The 23,976-nt window shown below is 38.3% G+C and overlaps 1 protein-coding gene across 3 annotated transcripts in view; it reads right to left on the bottom strand.

Annotated features, from left to right (window-relative positions):
* The window catches only part of RNF13 (ring finger protein 13), a 169,811-nt gene extending 148,466 nt beyond the window's left edge, over nucleotides 1–21,345 (bottom strand). The window contains exon 1 of one of the 3 annotated variants that reach the window (XM_040480463.1): nucleotides 21,195–21,345. The gene's annotated coding sequence lies outside the window, so the exon portion shown is untranslated. Of the gene's footprint in view, nucleotides 1–20,567; nucleotides 20,724–21,194 lie in introns of those variants that run through there. The other 2 variants (XM_040480465.1, XM_040480462.1) reach the window with 2 other exon arrangements.
* Nucleotides 21,346–23,976: the final 2,631 nt, after the last annotated feature.

Genomic DNA, 23,976 nt, shown 5'->3' with positions numbered 1-23,976 from the left:
TTCCTGACTGTCTAAAGTTTTCCAACTGGCAAATTCTCATTCTACTTTCTGTTCGGTTTATGTCGCCTAAAATGTATTCTTGTCAAAACTATTTTAACCCAATTCTAACAAGACTTCAGAGCTAACTTCAAGCTTACAGGAAATACATAGAACAGGGAAAAAAAAAAAAAAAAAAGCTCTAAGACAAGGTGGGTGTTACCTGAGAGCACTGCACCAATTCCTGTAAAATTAAATGGAATAAACAAAATAGTGTAGTGAGATGAAAAGGAAAAACAGCATGAAATATGAAACATTAAATCCAAAAGCAAAAGTTTCAAGCAAACCAACTTGATAAAACCAATTGATAAAACCAATTGATAAAAATACAGTTAAGGAACAAGAGGGGCAATGTGAATGTGCTCTAGATATGAGATACATTTCTTTTTTTTTTTAAGTAACTGTTCATTTTCTTGGGTATGATGGGAGTATTGTGGTCAAATGAGAAAGTCCTTATTTTTGGAGATGCATAGTGAAATACTTAGGAATGAAATGTCATGATACCTGTAATTTACTTTAAAATTCACAAGTCATTGTAGCAACGTGGATGGAACTGGAGAGTGTGATGCTAAGTGAAATAAGCCATACAGAGAAAGACAGATACCATATGGTTTCACTCTTATGTGGATCCTGAGAAACTTAACAGGAACCCATGGGGGCGGGGAAGGAAAAAAAAAAAAAAAAAAGAGGTTAGAGTGGGAGAGAGCCAAAGCATAAGAGGCTGTTGAGAACTGAGAGCAAACTGAGGGTTGATGGGGGGTGGGAGGGAGGAGAGGGTGGGTGATGGGTATTGAGGAGGGCACCTTTTGGGATGAGCACTGGGTGTTGTATGGAAACCAATTTGACAATAAATTTCATATATAAATAAAAAAAAAATAATAAAAAAAATAAATAAATAAAATTCACAAGTCAAAAAAATTAAACCAGAAGACTAGTGAATGTTAAATCTAGGTGAAGATTATATTGAGATTCATTATACTATTTCTCTGTTTATTATACAAATTGTCAAACACAGAAAAGTTTTTTTAATCTACCGAATAAATCATTTTAACTCTTCAAGGATCTTCTTAGAAGGCCTTCAGCCTTATTTTTAAATGTTGATATAATATACATAAAATTGTTTAAAATGGTAAATTTTGTTCAGTGTTAAGTTCAGGAACAGTAACTACATTTACACTGTTGTATAACCAACATCACCATTCATCTCCAGAACTTTTCATCTCCCCAAACTGAAACTCTGTAACCATTAAACATGAATTTCCCATTCCCCACTCCTGCTATCCCCAGCAACAATTTTACATTCTGCCTCTATAAATTTGACTATCCTACATACCTGATATAAGCAAAATCACTTTTTGTCCATTTTTGTCTGGCTTATTTCACTTAGCATAATGTCGTCAAGATTTATCCATGTCAGAATTTCCTTTTTAAAGGCTAAATAATATCCCATTATATGTATATGCCACATTTTGTGTATCCATTCATCTACTGATGACACTTTGGTTGTTTCCATCTTTTGGCTATTGTGAATAAAGCTGCTACGAACTGGGTGTACAAATAACTGAGTCCCTGCTTGCACTCCTTTGGGGTATATACCCAGAAGTGGAATTGCTGAGTCATTATGGTAATTCTGTTTAATTTTTTGAGGAACTGCTGTATCGTTTTCCACATCAGCTGCACCATTTTACATTCCTACCTGCAATGCACAGGGTTCCAATTTCTTTGCATCCTCACCAACACTTACTATTTTGTCTGTTTGACAATAGTCATCCTACTGGGTGTAAAGTGATATCTCATTTGGTTTTGATTTTTATTTCCCTAATTATTAGTCATGTTGAGCATCTTTTCATATGCTTATTAGCTATTTGTGTGTCTCCTGGAAGGAATAATTATTTAAGTCCTTTGCCCATTTTTTAATCTGGGTGTGGATGTTGTTGTTGAGTTATAAAAGTTCTTTATATAGTCTGTATTTATTTCCCTTATCAGATATATGGTTGAAAACTGTTTTCTCCCATTCCATGGGTTTTCTTTTCACTCTGTACAGTGTCCTTCAGTGCACAAGTCCAACTCACCTATTTTTTCTTTTGTTGCCTGTGCTTTTAATGTTATATCCAAGATATCACTGCCAAATCCAATGTCATGAAGTTTCTCCCCTATGCTTTCATCTAAGAGTTTTACGTATTAGTTCTACATTTATGTTTTTGATCATTTTGAGTTGTTTTTGTATATAAGATGGGTCCAACTGCATTCTTTTGCAGGAGGATATCCAGTTTTCCCAATACTATTTGTTGAAAGGACTGTCCCCCTCCTCCACTCAAAGGTCTTGACACCCTTGTCAAAATTCACTTAACTATATATGTAAGAATTTATTTCTAGGCTATCATATTCCAGTGGTCTGTATGTTTGTCCTTATGCCAGAACCATACTGCTTTAATCACTGTAGCTTTGTAGTAGATTTTGAAATCAGAAAGTATGAGACTTCCAACTTTGTTTTTTGTCAATATTGACTAGTTGAGTTCCCTTGAGATTCCATATGAATTTTAGGACATGTTTTTTTTCTACTTCAGTAAAAAATAAAATAAAATAAAAAAATCCATTGGTATTCTAATAGGGATTGCACTAAATCCACAGATCACTTTGAATAGTACTGACATCTTAATAATACTAAGTCTGTCAATCCATGAACATGGGATGTCTATCCATCTATTTATGTCTAATTTCTCTCAGCAATGTTTTGTAGTTTTCAACATATAAGTCTTTTGCAATCTTGGTAAGTTTATTCCTCAGTATTTTATTCTTTCTGACGCTATTGTAAATGGAATTGTTTCATTAATTTCCTTTTGTGATAGTTCACTGATTTTTGCATATTGATTATATATCCTCAACTTTGCTGAATTTGTTAGTTCTAATAAGGTTTTTTTGTGGAACCTTTATGGTTTTATACATGTAAAATCATGTTATCTGTAAACAGAGATAATTTCACTTCTTCCTAATTTGGTTGCCTTTTATTTCTCTTTCTTGCCTGATTGCTCGGGCTAGGACTTCCAGCACTCTAATAAGGACTAGAAGTGGTAAAAGCAGGCATCCTGGTCTTATTCCTGATCTTAAAGGAAGAACTTTCATTTTCAGTCTTTTACCACTGCATATGATATTAAGTGTGGGATCTTCATATACAACTTTTACTATGTTGAAGTAATTCCCTTCTTATTCAATGCTTTTTATCATGATTTTTATCAAATGCTTTTTTCTCCATTAATTAAGACGGCCATGTGTTTTTTTCTTTACACTGTTAGTATGATGTATTACTGATTATTTTTCATATGCTGAACCATTCCTGAATTCTAGGAATGCACTTGATCATGGTGTTGTTGAATTTGGTTTGCTAGTACTTTGTTGAGGATTTTGCATTAATACTCATAAGAAATACTGGTCTGTAGTTTTATTATGGTATCTATCAGTGTCTGGCTTTCATATCAGAATAATGCTGGTCTTACATAATGAGCTAGGAAGTATTCCCTCCTCTTCAACTTTTTGGAAGAGCTTAAGGACTGGTATAATTCTTTTTTAAGATATTTGGTAGACTTCACCAGGGAAGCTATCTGGTCCTGAGCTTTTCTTGCTAGGGAGGTTTTTGATTATTGATTCAACCTCCTTACTAGTCATAAAATCTATACAGATATTCTATTTCTTCATGACCTAGTCTTGGTAAGTTGTCTGTTCCATTTCAACTAGGTAATCCAATTTCTTGTTCTACAATTATTCACAGTACTCTTTCATAATTCTTTTTATTTTTGTAAAATTGGCAGTAATATGTCCCTCTTTCAGGTTTCATTTTAGTGGAGCCTCCCTTTTTTTTCTTAAAGCTATCGAAAGGTTTATTAATTCTGTTGATCTTTTCAAAGAACCAACTCTTGATTTTGTTAATTTTCCCTTGGCCTTGTTTTGGAGAACTTGAGCACCCTGGCTGCCACACATAATTATCTGTACAGCTGAAGAGCACAGATGCCAGTTAGTCATCTAATGCTGGTCTGGTATTTGCAAAATTTTAAAACTTCCCCAAGCATCACAGTAAATCCTAAGCTCACTTTAAATCTATGACAATACCATACAACTCATCTACACAAAAATATAGACTAAAACTTCATTTTACAAATGGGGCTGCATTTAATGAATGTTTAGGACCAATATTACTTTCAGGAAATTCCTTTCCAAACAATGTTTAATTCTGAAGATAACTCACATCCTGACATCAACTAGTTTAGTGCCAAATAACACTCATGAAACAGCTAATCAGCTCCATAGGAAAGCCTCTGAGTAAGCTCTTATTCTACTGATTCCCAAGCGACATTCCTGAGCATCACTAGCATTCCAAAAATGGATCAAAATACTCCACTGCTAAAATAATGGTAATCTCTTCCTAGTTTGCCAAAAGATTTAAAGGATAGTAATTTCAATTTGGTTTTCTCCATAAATGTATCTTATACTACACTAAGCATCAAAAGCAAGCATTAACAGAAAATACATGTGAACAGCTAGTTAATGACTTTAGTGTAAAATTTATAATAGCCAAATCACATTTCATAAAATAGGTTTTTTAATAAATGTGCTAATGGTCATGTATGTATATTGGATACATGTGGTACTATGTTTCCTCCAAAATAGTGTTCTCAATTCATACAAAAATTGATTATATCAATAACTTCATAGTGTTCCTTAAAAAGCATCATGACTTCCAAGAGTTTTAACAACTGGGAACTACTAATATAGTGTAGTTAAAAAAAAAAAAAACCCCAAAAAACTATGCTGTATGGGAATTTAAGAAATGGTTTAGAGGTTGTCATGAGCAAAAGTGTTAGAACAGAAAAAACAACAAGGCTTAACTTTTTAAGCAAAAATAAGATACCTAATAGTCCTTTGCAAAAAAACTGAAGATTGATCCAAACTGAAAGCAGGCCTCACCTAAGATTTTTAACTATTGCCATCAACCAAAGCAAAATTTTTTCAGATTCCATGAAAATGCTTTACAATTTTATTTTTCCAACAAATGAAACAAAATGAACACATTTTTAATTTCAAAAGGTTAGCAAATAGCAAAACATCAATTCTTTCCAAACTCAGGGCTTCATACAAACTATTCCCAATGTTTTGTATGTAATCATATCAACTTTTCTCCCCATAGAAACAATACTGTTTTTATTTTCTTTACATATTACCTGCATGTTTTAAAACTTTTGTAAAGCCTATTTATATATTGTATACCAAACAAAAATCTAGAAGAAAATGCACAGAAATCTTAACAGAAATCCATTACACTTCAAGTTTTCTAAGTGTGCATTACTTTTATGCAAAAAAAAAAAAAATTTTATGAGCAAGCAATAAGGTCTTATAATTCACAAGTCTATTCACAACTTAAAGATCTGAAGTGTGCAATCAAAAGAAGTGCAAAAAAAAAAAAAGGCGGATCTTGAGCTGAGAGTTAAGAAATCTAGCTGTCGTTTTCTCTCTGTAAGCACTGCATAATACTCAAAAGGTTCCATCCCACACTACAGTTCTTATAGTTAGTTGCCATAAAGGTCAAATGTAGCAGCTATTTGGGCTCTGAGGAATGTGCATCAGTTGGCAATAAGTCACGATGAACCACAGATGATATCAACTGTGATGCCATAGATTACCAGCACCCCACTTCCACTGGCAAAGAGCTCAGCACTGTGCTCACACCCAAAAGCATGACCAAACCAATACCAAAACTTCAAATTTTTAGGTCTGTCTCCTGGAACCACTCCAGGGATTAATTCTGTATTAGCAGAAATTCAATTAGGAGACAGAAACTATAAAGTAAATTAAATACAGAATGTTTAACAGAAGTAATTAGTAAACTAAGATGTAGTAAGGGATGGCAAGGCGTGAGAGAGAAGGATTCTATACTTTAAATATATACAGTTTATAGTATGCAATTATAAGTCAATAAAGCAGTTTTTAATTTTTTTAAGAAAATTATTAAACTATGGTTTTAGTTTTTCCTGATTTTTTCTTCTGTATTTGGGGCACATGGCTGAGGCAGACCATCACCAGATGTCCTCAACCATATGTACTGCCGACAGACCACGCAGCAAGAACAGGAAAAGGAAAACACAAGTCACAGGAACTAGGAAGGAAAAAACCCTTTCTCTAGTAAATTCCCTCTAGCACCCTGTCTCCTCCAGCATCCTGTCCCCTCTAGGACCCAATAAAGCTTAATATCATGCTCTTTGTAAAGAACTTCTTAGAGTCCAGTCCTTTATCGTGGAGCAGGTGAGTTTGGAGTAGAAAGATAACAAATTGATAATTGACATGATTATCTTTCTGTTCATGACAGTATTTAAATAAGGCAGTGCTTCTCTCATTTAACAATAGGAAAAAGAGGAAAATGAATATATGCCCATTAGCCTGTTATTAAGGCACAGACTCTCTTTCCAGTTCTGAAAGAGCACCCATAGTCTCATTGAAGTAGCATTTATTTTTAAAAGCCACACAAATTTCATATTCTATTCTAGGCTATTATCCATGTATGTTTAAAATAATAAGTGTTTACAATTATACAACAATTGATTATTATGTTTATAAGTCTCTAGAAGCTGCCCATATTCCTTGGCTGGTAGGCCCCTTTAACCACCTCCAAAACCAACATTGGCAGATGATACCTTTCGCATCACATTATTCTAAACTCCTCTTCTGCTTCCTTCTTCTAAAGACCCTGCCTGGAGAATACAGGATAATCTTCCTACCCCAAAGTTCTTACCACATCTGCAAAGTTCCTTTTATCACATGAGGTAACATATTCACAGGTTCCAGGTGTTAGGATGTGGACATCTTTGGGGTCATCGTTCTACCACAGTAATTGTCCCATTTCTCATCAAATTTTCAACTTATTCATTTAGATCAGTATGGGATTATACCGATTTCATTCAATGGGTTATAATCTGCCATAGTAATTATTTTTTGATGCTTAATTGTTCCCGACTTGGCTCAAACAGCTTGTGTCTTTTTTTAAATGTTTATTCATTTTTGAGACAGAGAGAGAGAAAGAGAGACAGAATGAGCGAGGGAGGGGAAGGAGGGACAGAGGATCCGAAGCAAGCTCAGAGCTGACAGCAGCAAGCCTAATAATGTGGGGCTCGAACTCACGACCATGAGATCGTGACATGAGCTGAAGTGAGATGCTCAACCGACTGAGCCACCCAGGCTCCCCAGGCTTGTGTCTTTTTTATATGTCTCCATCATTCTTGAGCCCCTCTTTGTTGTCTGACAAGATTTTCAAGTCTCATCTTGTAGTTTTCCTGCCTCAGCCCTAAAACTAAGCCCTTTCTCCAAGGAGAATATCCTTGTTTGTAGGAATTTTACATTAAAGTATTTAGAGCATCAGGTCAACAACTAACTCTCAAATGACTGAGGAAGAAAAAAAAAAAAAAGGTCGTTATACTGTTCTTACAACTTTTCTGGAACTTTGTGATTACTTCAAAATAAAAAAATCATACATTATTTTATATTAATCATGCCTTCCGAAGTTCAAAATAAATTATTTGAGGTTTGTGTAAATATTAGTGCAGATGACTAAAAATTTACCAACTACAAAAAATCTGGAATTCACTAGTATAATCAGAAGATCACTTAACATTATGCTGGAAGGACACCCCAAACTTCATATTTAGGATAATCTCACATCATAAAAATAAAAATTATTTAGTGTTCCACTTTCCAACTTCATATTTATCTATATGATCCCATTCATTTGGGAGAAAAGTAAAGGACTATTAAAACCAATAAATGTTACAAAAATCAGTCATGTCTCCATACAGCAGCAATGAATAATTGAAAAATGAAATTAAGAAATAATTCCATTTATAAAAGGTATCCAGAAGAATAAAATACCCAGGAGTAAATTTAATCAAGGAGGTAAAAGACTTGTACACTAAAAAATATAAAACATGGCTGAACAAAATCAAAGGCCTAAATAATGGAAAGATACCCCATGTATTAGAAGACTTAATGTTGTTAAGATGGCAATACTACCAAAAGAAATCCGCAGATTCAGGGGCGCCTGGGTGGCTCAGTCAGTTAAGCATCTGACTCTTGGTTTCAGCTCAGGTCATGATCTCAGTGTGTAGGGTCGAGTCCCGCATCGGGCTCTGCACTGACAGTGTGCAGCCAGTTTGGGATTCTCTCTCTCCCTCTCACTCTGCTCCTCCTCCCCCTGCGCTCTCTCCCTTTCAAAATAACTAAACTTTAAAAAAAATCCACAGATTCAATCCATTCCGTGTCAAAATTCCAATATCATTTTATTCAGGAATGGAAGTCATTCCTCCAATTCTAATGGAATTACAAGTCCCCAGTAGTCAATAGAATTCTGGGAAAAAGAGAACAACGTTAAAGGACTCATACTTCCTGATTTCAAAATCTTACTGTAAAGCTACAGTAACCAAAACGGTGTGGAATGGGCCTGAGGATAGACATGTCAACCAATGGAATTAAGACCCCAAAACAAACCCATACGTCTATGCCCAAGTGGTTTTTGACAGAGGTGCCATGACCATTCAAAGGGAAAACAATAGTCCCTTCAACTGTACACCAAATTCAAGATATAATAGGTGAAAATTAACTCAAAATGGTTCGGTGACCCATGAAATACGAACTAAAATGATAAAGCTCTTATACGAAAACATAGGAGCAAGTCTTCATGACCTCAGATTCAACAATGCAATCTTTGCTAGCACATCAAGAGCCAACAGCAAGAAAAAAAATTGGGCTTCATCAAAAGTAAAAACTTTTATGCATCAAAGGACATTATCAGGAAGTGAAAAGACAACCCACAGAATGGGAGAATACTTTTAAATCATATCTTCTAGGGGTCTAGAATCCAGGATATATAAAAACATTTACAACTCAATAATAAAAAGACAAACATCCCAGTTAAAATATGGGTAAAGAACTTGAATAGCCATTTCCCCAAAGATATACAAAGGGCCAACAAGCACATGAAAAGATGTTCAACGTTATTCGCCATTAGGGAAATGCAAGTCAAAACCATAGTGAGGGGCGCCTAGGTGGCTGTCAGTTAAGCGTCTGACTTGGGCTCAGGTCATGATCTCACGGTTTCTGAGTTTGAGCCCCACATCGAGCTCTATACTGACGGTTCAGAGCCTGGAGCCTGCTTCAGATTCTGTGTCTCCCTCTCTCTCTGCCCCTCCCCTGCTCACAGTCTGTCTCTCAAAAATAAATAAATGTTAAAAAAAAATTTTTTTTAAGCTATAGCAAGATACCACTTCATACCCACAAGGATGGCAACAATATTAATTTTTAAATGGAAAAGAACAAATGTTGTGGCAATGTAAAAACTGGAACCCTCATACATTACCAGTAAGTTGTAAAATAGTTCAGCCACTGTGAAAAACAGTTTGGTGAGTCCTCAAAAAGCTAAACATAGGACTACCATATGACCCAACAATTCCACTCCTGGCATATACCCAAAAGAAATGAAAACTGGTACTCAAAACAAATCCTTATGTATGAATGTTGCCAGCAACAATACTCACAATAGCCAAAGGGTAGAAAGAACTCAAGTGTCCATCAACAGATGAATGGATAAAGTGTGGTATCTACAGGGGCACCTGGGTGGCTCAGTCGGTTAAGCATCCGACTTCAGCTCAGGTCATGATCTCAGGGCTTGTGAGTTCCAGCCCCGCATCAGGCCTTGTGCTCACAGCTCAGAGCCTGGAGCCTGCTTTGAATTCTGTGTCTCCGTCTGTCTCTGCCCCTTCCCTGCTCACGGTCTGTGTCTGTCTCTCTCCCTCAGAACTAAATGATTTAAAAAAAAAAATTTTTTTTTAAAGTGTGGTATATACATGCAACAATTACTTAGCTGTAAAAAGGAAAGAAGTAGCAACACCCACACCAGTGTTGCTGTAACAAGGCAGAACCTTGAAAACAGCATGCTAAGTGAAAGGCCCAGACACAAAGGTCACACGTTATATGATTCCATTTCTAGGAGGCTTCCATAATAAATAGGAGATATCTATTAAACCTAGCAAAACAGAAAGCGTATTTGTGGCTGCCAGGGGTTTGGGGCAGCAGTAAATGGGGAGTAACTGCTTAATGGGTATAGGGTTTCATTTTGGAGTGATAAAAATGTTTTGGAACTAGACAGAAGTGGTAGTTGCACAACAATGTAACTGTATGAAATGCCACTCAATCGTGCACTTTAAAATGGTTAGTTTTGGGTTATATGAATTTCACCTCAAAAAAATTTTAATTAATGTTTATAATAAATGTTGGACAAATGTGTAAATTACAAGCACAGTTCTTTTCTGAAAGTCGAACATGTAAATTCAAGCACAGTAACTAGGCAGATAAAGTACTCTTCAACACTTAATGAGGTATTTTACATCTAAGCAAAGTAAGAGTTCAATTCCCACTCTCTCTCATGACTTGATTTAGAAATATTCATCAATCTCGTGGTGTTTCTCCCTAGAAATTCATTTCCTCTATAAAAGTTTAACTGAATATCTCAATTATTAGAAACTGAGCCTGAACTAGAGCCATATTCATTCAAACTTCAACAAGTTTCTAGCCCTTTAGAGCGGATTCTAAATCAAATTCTTATAACTGACCAGTTCTCTTACTTCAATAAGTAGACTACCCCAAAATTTCAGTTGTCTCTTCAACTTATATTAATGTGGTTATTAACATTTAAATGTCTTAGTGTTCAAATATTTCATAGTTCTGATATCCCAAAACCACAAAATTAACATTTGTCCTCAGAGTTAAGACTGATTTCCTCAAGCAGGGCTATATCATTGAAATAACATATCTTTCTTGTGTACAATTCTCTTAAGAGGAATGTAAAGGTAGATATACAAATGCCTAATCATATTACTTCCTGCATAAAATTTGTTAACAGGTTAAACAACTTTCAGAATAAAGTTCAAAACTAAACTGTAGCTTAGCAGAGAAAGTTTTCCATAACGTCTCCAGCTTTGTCCCTGGCCGTTCACTCTTCCTCAGTCTTTCTTTCTTCTCTAACCAGATGAACTTTCTCTTCTCACAGCCTCTCATTATGTAATGTGCCTTCTCTATGCCACCACAATGTAGCAAAACTAAATTGTTCATGACTCCCTTTATTCTTTAAACTCTTTGAAGTTAGAGATTATAGCCTTTTCTCATTTGTATACTCAGCACCTGGCACAAAATCAAAGGCTGTTAGAAAATTAAAGTACGGAAATACGGATAACTATTAAGATCCATTATTAGAGTCTAAAATACTATGGTTTGTGACCATTCCAGAGGAGTTGGGGAGTGTAGTTCTGAAATACTATGGCTTCTGGGGCATCTGAGTGGCTCAGTTAGTTAAGCGTCTGACTTCGGCTCAGGTCATGATCTCAAGGTTTGTGAGTTTAGCCCCACGTCGCACTCTGTGCTGATAGCTCAGAGCCTGGAGTCTGCTTCAGATTCTGGGTCTCCCTCTCTCTCTGCCCCTCCCCCACTCGTGCTCTGTCTCCCTCTCTCTCTCAAAAATAAATAAACATTAAAAACAATTTTTTTTAATACTATGGCTTCTTTTTCCTACATAATGGCAAAAAGGGAAACTATACATTAGGTTTTGTTTGGCTTCATTTTTAAAAATTATAATGCAGTCTTATTAGTAACTAACATCAAATAGATAACATTAATTTTGTAGACATATTTTTTAAATATCTACCTCATGAATTCAGAATATAAATTTAGTCTGACTACCATCCAATGGAAGCTCTTTTATCTGCATTAGTAAAATGAAACATTACTACAATCGACATTTTTTAAGTCTTTAAAGTAGAAATTCTTTGACTAAAAAAGTTCCAACATCATTTTATAAATGAGGAAATGAACTGAGAGGAGCAGTTATATAGTCACCCAACTAATTAGTGGGCAAGTTGGGTCCACCCAGATTCCCTTAATGTTGATGCTTTCAGCTCCAATATAACTTTATTTCCATTTCAACCTCATAGACAAGCAGGCAATGCAATTTACAACATCCTTCATTTTTTCCCAATCGTCAATCTAATGAGTACTTGGATCCTTAACACTTACTACATTTAACTGATTCCTTTATCTTTAAGATTTGTTCCCTTTAACATAATTCCTTCTCCCTATCATGGATGTTTAATGAATACCTACATTTGCTGAGTATAAATACATCAAAGTCATCCCACTGGGAAGACGAGGAAATGGGTAGACACACATGAGTAAGAATAACACAGTCCCTTATTTCAAAGTGCTCTACAATATTAGTTACAATCTGGTATCGTACTCTTATTATCTTTTTAAAATTATGACCTTATACATACATAGTATAAGAAAGATCTAACTGAGGTGCCTGGGTGGCTCAGTTAGTTAAGCGTCCGACTTCGGCTCAGGTCATTATGTCACAGTTTGTGAGTTCGAGCCCCACATCGGGCTCTGTGCTGACAGCTCAGAGCTGGAGCCTGCTTTGGATTCTGTGTTTCCCTCTCTCTCTGCTCTTCCCCTGCTGATGCTCTGTCTCTCTCCTTCAAAAATAAACATTAAAAAAAAAGATCTAGGGGCGCCTGGGTGGCGCAGTCGGTTAAGCGTCCGACTTCAGCCAGGTCACGATCTCGCGGTCTGTGAGTTCGAGCCCCGCGTCGGGCTCTGGGCTGATGGCTCAGAGCCTGGAGCCTGTTTCCGATTCTGTGTCTCCCTCTCTCTCTGCCCCTCCCCCGTTCATGCTCTGTCTCTCTCTGTCCCAAAAATAAAAAATAAACGTTGAAAAAAAAAATTAAAAAAAAAAGATCTAATTACTTTTCATTATTAAAATATACATTATTTCTCCCTCTAGAAGATAAGGTCCATGAGAGCCAAAGATTTGTCTCTTTGGTTCACTGATACACTCTGAATGCCTAGAACAGGGCCTTCCATCAAAGGTACTTAAATATTTGTTGAGTGCATGAATGCTATAAGTATTAGGATCCAAATAGTAGGATGGAAGTACTATTTCCAGTAATGATGTGACAAAACATGTAAACCTTTCCTTACCCTAATGTGTGTGCCTAACCTCCAATTTTTTATTTGATTGGCCAATTACTCAGACCTTATATTAAACAGAACTAAAATTAGTTCACAGATGGGTAAACTATACTGTTTAACATCATGCCCTACCCAACTGCATCAAACCCTAGTAAATCTGCCAAGAAACCTATAAGCCCTTCTACTACTTAGACCTGAGCCCTTTTTCAAGTATAAAAGGTCTCCAGATGTTTTCCTTCTTTCCTGTAGCAGCTCAGAATTGGGATTATCATTCTCATCATTTTACAGAATGAAAAACTGAAGCCAGAGAATGGTTAGCAGAAAGTTAGATTCGTTCACAGAATCTCTATTCTTCCTACCACATCATGCAGCCTTCTCCTGTTATCCTTTGAGACTCTTCTCCCACATTCCTGGCTATAAATACAATCTCTCTGGGTCCCCTCTTCTTTGCTGTCCCCATAATAAGCACACAGGCTCTCTGATTGTAAAGGTTTTGCTATTAATAATTCAGGGTAACAAAGACAAGAGGGCAAAAATAACAAATCTGGAGATGTTACAACAATTCAATGCTCAACATGTGTATGTATAAATGCCTGGTACTATATAAAAATCATAGCATCTTTCCAAGTTCTTACTGTGAGAATCCCAAGCCTCCAAATTTACTGGTTCCCTTCTGAAATAGTAAATATGAGCACCGCTAGGTTTCCAAAATTTTCCCTCTCTACTACTTTCCCTCCCTTCCTCCCAGGACACAAAATATATTACAGGGAGAAATAGTGGGTACATCTCTATCAAGTGAGAAATCTGCATTTCTAAGGACCTTCAGGAGTCACATCACTCCTATAAAATTCTGACCCACAGGAGGATGACTGCCTTAGACCATCTCCTCACAGTGTGAAAAATTGGCATTTTCTCTTTTTATGGAATACACAGAGCTCCGAGCTCCCACTTTACATTTCCAAACATTTGAACAACTCCTCAGTATCAAAATTAAAATCCCTATCATAAATTCTCCTCCTAGGGGCACCTGTGTGGCTCAGTTAAGCATCTGACTCTTGATTTCCGCTCAGGTCATGATCTACAGTTTATGAGATTAAGCCCTGCATCAGTAGGGCTCACAATGACAGTGTGCAGCTTGCTTGGGATTCTCTCTCCGCCCTTCCCCTGAATGCGCACATGCTCTCTCTCTCAATTAATTGATTAATTAATTAATTCTCCTCCAACATTTGCTTCTACCAGGACTTGTTCTTCATCATAATATTTTTTTTCTTTTTTTTTTTCAACTTTTTTTTAAATTTATTTTTGGGACAGAGAGAGACAAAGCATGAACGGGGGAGGGGCAGAGAGAGAGGGAGACACAGAATCGGAAACAGGCTCCAGGCTCTGAGCCATCAGCCCAGAGCCTGACACGGGGCTCGAACTCACGGACCGCGAGATCGTGACCTGGCTGAAGTCGGAGGCTTAACCGACTGTGCCACCCAGGCGCCCCAATATTATTATTTTTTTTTTAATAACATCACTATCTTAGGCCCATACTCAGGTCAGTTCCCAATGTTGATGTCAACATTTCTCAAATCTATACCCTTCATTATAATCCCACCATCACCTTTTCTTGTCTCAACTACTCTAATTAAACTCCAGGTATTCCTACCTCCAGGCTTAAGCTCCTTCACTGTATTTCTGCTCCATTTTCATATCCATAAAGAGGGCTTCTTCTCAACTAAGAATAGTGTACAAAATCTTTATCTGGCATTTAAAGATCTCCATACTTTGCATCGATCTACCTTTACCAGCCTGTACCTTAAACATCCAACCTCAGCAAATGTTCTCTGCTTTCCTACCTCTATTTATTTGCTTGGGTAGCATCCTTATGAAGAACTCTTTCCTCTCCCATCCTCCTCCAACTGCTAATAACCTTTCAAATGATCACATCCTCAACATAAAAGGAAAAAGGCTGAGGCACATATCATTCATTGAACACATTCTGTTCAGTGTTTTAAAATGATCTTAATCCCCACAAAAACATAATGGCTTAAGAGTATATTTTTGAGGAAGGAATTGAGGAAATGGAGGGCCAAAGGAGCTTACCCAATCTAAACAAGCAAGAATCCAAAATAACCTCATAGTATTTTGTATTTTTAATTTATATATGAAATTTATTGTCAAATTGGTTTCCATACAACACCCAGTGCTCATCCCAAAAGGTGCCCTCCTCAATACCCATCACCCACCCTCTCCTCCCTCCCACCCCCCATCAACCCTCAGTTTGCTCTCAGTTCTCATCAGTCTCTTATGCTTTGGCTCTCTCCCACTCTAACCTCTTTTTTTTTTTTCCTTCCCCTCCCCCATGGGTTCCTGTTAAGTTTCTCAGGATCCACATAAGAGTGAAACCATATGGTATCTGTCTTTCTCTGTATGGCTTATTTCACTTAGCATCACACTCTCCAGTTCCATCCACGTTGCTACAAAAGGCCATATTTCATTTTTTCTCATTGCCACGTAGTATTCCATAGTGTATATAAACCACAATTTCTTTATCCATTCATCAGTTGATGGACATTTAGGCTCTTTCCATAATTTGGCTATTGTTGAGAGTGCTGCTATGAACATTGGGGTACAAGTGCCCCTATGCATCAGTACTCCTGTGTCCCTTGGATAAATTCCTAGCAGTGCTATTGCTGGGTCATAGGGTAGGTCTATTTTTAATTTTCTGAGGAACCTCCACACTGCTTTCCAGAGCGGCTGCACCAATTTGCATTCCCACCAACAGTGCAAGAGGGTTCCCGTTTCTCCACATCCTCTCCAGCATCTATAGTCTCCTGATTTGTTCATTTTGGCCACTCTGACTGGCGTGAGGTGATACCTGAGTGTGGTTTTGATTTGTATTTCCCTGATAAGGAGCGACGCTGAACATCTTTTCATGTGCCTGTTGGCCATCCGGATGTCTTCTTTAGAGAAATGTCTATTCATGTTTTCTGCCCATTTCTTCACTGGGTTATTTGCTTTTCGGGTGTGGAGTTTGGTGAGCTCTTTATAGATTTTGGATACTAGCCCTTTGTCCGATATGTCATTTGCAAAGATCTTTTCCCATTCCGTTGGTTGCCTTTTAGTTTTGTTGGTTGTTTCCTTTGCTGTGCAGAAGCTTTTTATCTTCATAAGGTCCCAGTAATTCACTTTTGCTTTTAATTCCCTTGCCTTTGGGGACGTGTTGAGTAAGAGATTGCTACGGCTGAGGTCAGAGAGGTCTTTTCCTGCTTTCTCCTCTAAGGTTTTGATGGTTTCCTGTCTCACATTCAGGTCCTTTATCCATTTTGAGTTTATTTTTGTGAATGGTGTGAGAAAGTGGTCTAGTTTCAACCTTCTGCATGTTGCTGTCCAGTTCTCCTAGCACCATTTGTTAAAGAGACTGTCTTTTTTCCATTGGATGTTCTTTCCTGCTTTGTCAAAGATGAGTTGGCCATACATTTGTGGGTCTAGTTCTGGGGTTTCTATTCTATTCCATTGGTCTATGTGTCTGTTTTTGTGCCAACACCATGCTGTCTTGATGATGACAGCTTTGTAGTAGAGGCTAAAGTCTGGGATTGTGATGCCTCCTGCTTTGGTCTTCTTCTTCAAAATTACTTTGGCTATTCAGGGCCTTTTGTGGTTCCATATGAATTTTAGGATTGCTTGTTCTAGTTTCGAGAAGAATGCTGGTGCAATTTTGATTGGGATTGCATTGAATGTGTAGATAGCTTTGGGTAGTATTGACATTTTGACAATATTTATTCTTCCAATCCATGAGCAGGGAATGTCTTTCCATTTCTTTAAATCTTCTTCAATTACCTTCATAAGCTTTCTATAGTTTTCAGCATACAGATCCTTTACATCTTTGGTTAGATTTATTCCTAGGTATTTTATGCTTCTTGGTGCAATTGTGAATGGGATCAGTTTCTTTACTTGTCTTTCTGTTGCTTCATTGTTAGTGTATAAGAATGCAACTGATTTCTGTACATTGATTTTGTATCCTGCAACTTTGCTGAATTCATGTATCAGTTCTAGCAGACTTTTGGTGGAGTCTATCGGATTTTCCACGTATAATATCATGTCATCTGCAAAAAGCGAAAGCTTGACTTCATAGTATTTTGTATTTTTTAATAAAACATGGCACAAGATGGACAAGCTTGATAGTCAGGATGCCTAGGTTCAAATTACAGTTACTCCACTAGCAATCTGTATGAACTCAGCAAGTTATGTACTTGTAAGGTCTTTATTTCCCCATCTATAAAAAGGGAATAATTGTACTACTTACCACATCAGTAACAGAATTACATGACATAATGTAAAGTGCTTAGAATTGTATTTGGCCCATAGTAAAAAAATCAATGTTAACTGATATTAGTGTTGTTATTTTATCTATAGGCTATAATATGTGAACTGACAATACCAATTATATGTTCTTATTGTTCCCAAATCAACTTTTGGGCAAAAGCTGTATAAAGCTTGGGCGCCTGGGTGGCTCAGTCGGTTAAGGGTCCGACTTCAGCTCAGGTCATGATATCGCAGTTTGTGAGTTTGAGCCCTGCGTCAGGCTCTGTGCTGACAGCTCAGAGCCTGGAGCCTGTTTCAGATTCTGAGTCCCTCCATCTCTTGGTCCCTCCCCTGCTCATGCTCTGTGTCTCTCAATAGTAAATAAATGTTTAAAAAAAAAATAATTTAAAAGCTGTATAAGCTTAACAATATATTTTTTTAAATTTTTTTTTAATGTTTATTTATTTTTGAGAGAGAGACAGAGAATGAGTGGGGAAGGAGGAAAGAGAGAGGGAGACACAGAATCTGAAGCAGGCTCCAGGCTCTGGGCTGTCAGCACAGAGCCCGATGTGCGAGGCTCGAACTCACGAACAGTGAGATCATGACCTGAGCTGAAGTCAGACTATTACCGACTGAGCCACCCACGTGCCCCAACAATATATTTTATTATTGCTCAATAAATATTTGCATAACACAGGAATTTTTAAACAATGATTAAACTGCCATGCTTTATTAAAAGAGATTCATTTGTCTATTAGTTCTGTTTCCTCTTTTGGGGAAACTAACAATACTTCCTAACTTTCTTCCCTTTTTTAGGCCACATGAAACTACCATATGCAATGCCACATGGTAGTAATATGTCAAATGGCACAAAACCATTATTGAGACTCAAACTTATTTGTCTTCTGCTATATGTTACTACCTCCCAGGTTTTAAAATGTCCAAAATGACACTTTTTATTTACACACCAATCATTTCTAGGTCATAGTAACATGAAGCAAGTATACCATGATATCTGTCCAGGCCATTTCATTTTATACATCTTTATGGCAAGAACTGTAAGGCATAAAATATTTTAATTCAAAGATATACACTTATCATACCCTTAGTCCTACCTTAACTTTGCTAAAATGAGTGCCTGAAAAGCTTCTGATAAGTGTGTTACCCTGGAATGCAGAAAAATATCAAGGAAGGGTGTTGAATGCTATTAACAGTGTAAGCCCCTCCAAAATGCTTGAGAGAAAGAACTTTGAACAAGGATAGATGAGAACTTATTCCAAACCCTTCAATATTAAACCTCACAAACCAAGATTATGTCCATACGATTTACTATTACATATGGTGATACCACGCTGGCTGGCTTCAGATAAAGACAAAGTTAAAAATACACATATTAATAAAACACTTGTCATTCCTGACTTGGAAATAACTGAGCTCCTACCCAATCGTTTCAAAGACGAACAAGCAAACAAAAACAGACCCCCCAAAACTTTGAAGCTTAACTATGTAACAGACATTTTATTTCAACAAATTCCTACAATTCTTCCTTTACTCACAGGTAAAGTCACAGAATCAGCAAGGAGCAGAGCTGAAAGCTGGACCCAACCATATTTGGGATCCAGTGTTTTCCATAATCCACAATGACATGGTATACATTTGCATCACTCTCTTCATATACACATATTTTATTAAAAAACTGAAAGAAAAGCTTCAAAAGAATAGTCTTACTCCATAGAATGTCCTCTGATATTTTTTCTCTTTCTAATGTTAATGTCAATGTGCTAAATTGATTCCAAAACCCATTCATAAGTCTCCATGGGCCCCAAACTACAACACTGCACTACAATAAAAAAATAAAAAAAAAAAAAAACAACTTTTTTTTTTTTTAATGTTTACTGAGGGGGGTGCGGTGAATAGGGGAGAGGCATAATGAGAGGGAGACAGAGAATCCGAAGCAGGAGGCTCTGGGGTGTCAGCGCAAAAGCCCTATGTGGGGCACGGAACCTACCAACCATGAGATCATGACCTGGGAAGAAGTCAGATGCTCAAGGACTGAGTCACCCAGGCGCCCCTGCACTACACTTTTTACCTCCCGTTTAAAATTCCTTTTAACTGCTACAACAAGTCTAGTTGTGTTTCTCTGAAATGGAACTAATCTTCCCAACCCATTAAAAGCTGTCCTTAAAAAGATAAAACCCTTGAAAGCCCTTTAAATCTTGAATTGATCTATTTCTCTACTACAACCCTTTGGAGGCACACCCATCTTAGTTATTTATATTGTATCAAAAACTGCAGATGTTCTCCTTGGAGAACAACAGATCATTGTTGAAAGGAATGCGTTAGTTTTCACTGTTCCTGCTGCATCACTGAGGAACGTTTCACACTCAGGGCAAGTTTGGGGCAACAGAAACGAACCTGAGCAGCTGCCCACGGTGCTGAAACGGAGGATGAAACAATAATTTTGGAAATTTACTCCTGCCAGATTAGGACAAAATAAAGGAATTCACCAAAAACTAGCAGAGAACACTCAGTGGCTGACACTTAAGTTGCTTGAATGCTTCTGGGATAGCTTGGCTTTTGTGTCTGCCCACTCCCTCACTGGGACAGAGTTCTTACATCAGTGCAGGTCAACTCCGTAAGTACCCTGGTAGAGCTGCTGGCTTTAAGAGGACTGGGACATGGAATCTGTCCCTAGTAGAGTCGCCTCCCACCTTCAATCTGAGCTTCCAGTCGGGGGTGGAGGAAGGTTACAAAGAAGGGAGGTGACTGCCCTCCTTTTTTCAAAGGCTACATAGTCCCCGCAACTGTAGTCAGGCGATATCGCCCGGGGACTTTGCGGCAGGTGACTGACCAAGAGAAGCCTTCCAAACATCTTCCCAGGCTCCTGCCACCGCAGGATGGGAATGTGAGAAGCCAAACAGATAATACAACAACTTTACACACAAATTCAAAGGGTGGGGGTGGGGGAGAGCGGGAATCTGCCGTCAGAGGGCAGAGGGTTTTTGTTTTTGTTTTTGTTTTACCTTTTGCAAAAAGCCTATTTCCTCCGCACCCAGCCTGGGGAGGAGCAGCAAAGACCTCAGCAGCCGGGCCGCCACGGAGGGCCGGTGAGGGGGTGTGTTCCCCCCGCCAGGCCCCAAAGGAATCAATTCCCTGCCCGGCCGCCGAGAGGCCAGAGAGGCTCTTACCTGGAAGCCTGGCCCCGCAATACAAATAGGCTCGCCCACCGCGTCGCTGCGGGAGAAGTCCCTACCCTGACTTCATGACTGAATATCCGCACCGACCCCCACAGCCGGAATCGAAGTGGGGACGACAACACCAAGGCTAGACGGAAGTCCCGCCTCGCGGGCCTCATTGGCCGGCACGCGAAGACGAAGAAAAACCATTGGGCCACAGAGCTGTTTGCTAAGGCCCTTCCCACTCTCACACAGCGTCTCGCAGCTTGCTCCAGCTGGCAGGGAGAAAAGCCCAGTTCGTGGAGTGGCGTCTTGGCCGCGTGATCGGTCTTCCCGGGAAAGGAAGGGAAGGGGGGCGGGGGGGGGGGTGTTGCTTCTGCAGCGCAGCTGAAGGATCCGCTTTTTGGCAGGGGAAGGGGCAGGCTGGCGGAGGGGATTGGCTGTGAAAGCCTACCACCCACTGTTCGTCCCCAGGCGTGGAGGCTGTGGGATCAGCAGGGGACCATACGGAGCGGCCAGGGCCAGCCGGCTTGGTCCGCTCTGGCTTTGGGACGAAGCAGCCCGAGACCCAGCTGGCGGGCTGCCCCTGGGCGGGGCTGGCTCTGGCACTGTTAAGTCTCTTCCCTGCACCATACTCACCCGACTGGCTGAAGGGGCGAGGACGAAACCTCATCCCCACTGCATGGAGTCCAGGCTGAGATCCGATGGATGGGATCAAGTCCCACCAACGCCTTAGATAAGAGTCCGGGTCGCGTTGTTAGAGATGCGAGCAGACTGAAGGCTGAAAGCGAGTACCCGGACGCCTGGCTCGGAGCCGTGCTGACGTCAGCACTCCGGGCCTGACACGCGCCATCCCCGGGACTCAGCAAAAGTCAAACCGTGTGATTAAGCCCTAGGTCAGCCTTTTAAAACCCGAGCCTCCTTTTGGCGAGCCAAAAACAAAACAAAACAAAAAAACTCTTCCTACCGCCCTTCTGATTAACCTTCGGACCCGAGTATTCCAATCTTAAACCAAGCTACTTTGAAATTTAAATTACCTGGATTGGAACATCCTCACTGATTAACCAGTTACCAACTAGCTACTTTAAAGAGGCACTGTGCGCTTACGGCAAAGAATGCCAGGAAACCTAAATTCTGGTCCTGCTTCTGCTTCAAAATAATGTCCCTTTAAAAATCCATTACAGGCTTCGCATTCTTCAACCTCATCTTTTCAACAAAGGAGGGACTAAAGGGGGTTATCACCAAAAGAACCACCTGTAGAACACCACTGATGTAACTTGTAACCTTGATTGCCCTCGGGATACCTGCGTGGCTGGGACAAAAGAATGGGAGGAAAACTTTCCCTACTGTGTATGCCTTTTGAATTTTGAACCTTGTGAATATTATGTACTCAAAATTTAAACACAAAAAATATTAAAAATAGAATTCAACAACGGCCATCAAAGGTACCTTGCTCTCTTATGTATTATGGGTACATATTCTATACATTCTTTGAATTTTCATTAGTTATGAAGACATTCAATACTTAATACACAGATCTACCTCTAAGAAAGTCATAAATAAAGGGGCACGTGGGTGGCTCAGTTGGTTGAATGTCTGACTTTGGCTCAGGTCATGATCTCACTGGTTTGTGGGTTCAGACCACAGGCTGTCAGCACAGAGCCTGGAGCCTGCTTCTGATTCTGATCTCTCTCTCTGCCCTTCCCCTTCCTGTGCTCTGTCCCTCAGGAATGAATAAACATTAAAAAATATATATTTTATTTTAAAGAAAGTCATAAATAAAAATCAGAATTGGGAAGGAAAGGGGGGGAACAAACAGAAAATCAGAATTGGAAATATTACATAAAGGCTAGTGTAATAAATGCAAACATAGCCACAATATCTATAAGCATTTTATTAAATTATCTCAAATTGGTTTTATGTTAAATCAGAGTTCTTGAACGACATTAAAAAAAGCAAAAAATAATATTGTCCACATTTTACATGTTAAAAAAAAGCTTTATTTCTTAAATAAAAGCACCTTTAGTATAGATCATTTTAATCTGACTTTATTCTCCTCTTCAGATCACAACAGGTATAGTTCTTCTAGTTATGAACAAGGTAATGTGCGAGCTGTACTGCATTTATGCAGAATTATGCAGTTATTGTCTGCAGAAGCAATTATTCTCCCCATTGTGCTGACTGAAGATAAATTGGAAGAAAATAGATTGGGAAAACGTACCAATTTGTTTAAAAGTAGGTTAGACAGTAAGATGGATAGATATCTTAGTTACATAGTTTTCAAGAACATAAAGTGTTAATATGGCACATGATACTAATAGTTACTAATTATCTCTGTATATTAAAAAACAAATAAAGGAAAATTAGCTTTTAGGACTTCGTATCTCACAGTTTGTTTGGGTTTTTTTACATCCTCCTAAAAGTAGAAACAGATAGCATGTGAAATTGTAGTATTTCCTACCTCCAAATATTATAAGACTGCAACAACAACTAAAAAGACAAGATACCCAAATGCCTAATTGTCTAAAATGGCTTAGAAGTAGTTCTCTCTAGTGCAAAGAATGCAGGCAGTGTCTTTAAGCGCTGATATCAACTAGAAACGTTAAGATGATTCTCAACCTTATTATATTTAGAGTCAGAAAACAAATGGTAATTTTACAATCAGAATAAAACCTATTTTCATTTTGAAAAGAAAATAAAATTATTACTGTGATAAGGAATGGAATCCATAAAAAATCCATAGGAGTTCATATATGTAGGAGTAGGCACATTTGAAAAAGTACAAAACATAACTAAAACTGTTCTAGGGAGTTTTGGGCCAACATTTAGAAAAGACTCCCAATTCTTTTTTTTTTTTTTAAGATTCCCAAATCTTTACCAGATTCCAAACTAATGAATAAGTTCATCTTGTAAGATATATAGTGAAAAGTTCAGAACACGAAAAGACAAGTATCAGTCAGAAAGGTTTTTCAACAATGCTTATTTTATTTATTTTCAAGGGAATTGAAAAAGGTCAGACCAAAAAAAAAAAAAAAGTCTGTTTCAAGTTAAATGCCTTATTGGGGTGTCTGGGTGGCTCAGTAGGTTGGGCGTCCGACTTCGGCTCAGGTCATGATCTCACGGTTCGTGACTTCAAGCCTCGCGTTGGGCTCTGTGCTGACAGCTCAGAGCCTGGAGCCTGCTTCGGATTCTGTGTCTCCCTCTCTCTCTCTCTCTCTCTCTCTCTGCCCTTCTCCCACTCATGCTTTGTCTCTCTCAAAAATAAATAAACATCAAGTTAAATGCCTTATAAATGATCTGGTGGCTGTTTCCCTTGGGGTGAGTTGCCTGCCTCTCTCCCTCCCTCCCTCTCTCTCTCTCTCTTTACCTAAGATGAATGACATACAATTTCAACTTTTCCTTTCTTATTTGGGACACTGAG

This window comes from Herpailurus yagouaroundi, unplaced genomic scaffold (genome assembly GCF_014898765.1).
Source record: "Herpailurus yagouaroundi ecotype Mexico unplaced genomic scaffold, PumYag 159, whole genome shotgun sequence".
Taxonomy (NCBI): Eukaryota; Metazoa; Chordata; class Mammalia; order Carnivora; family Felidae; genus Herpailurus; species Herpailurus yagouaroundi.
The sequence above is the reverse complement of the archived record's forward strand: the minus strand, read 5'-3'. Positions and strand labels throughout refer to the sequence as shown.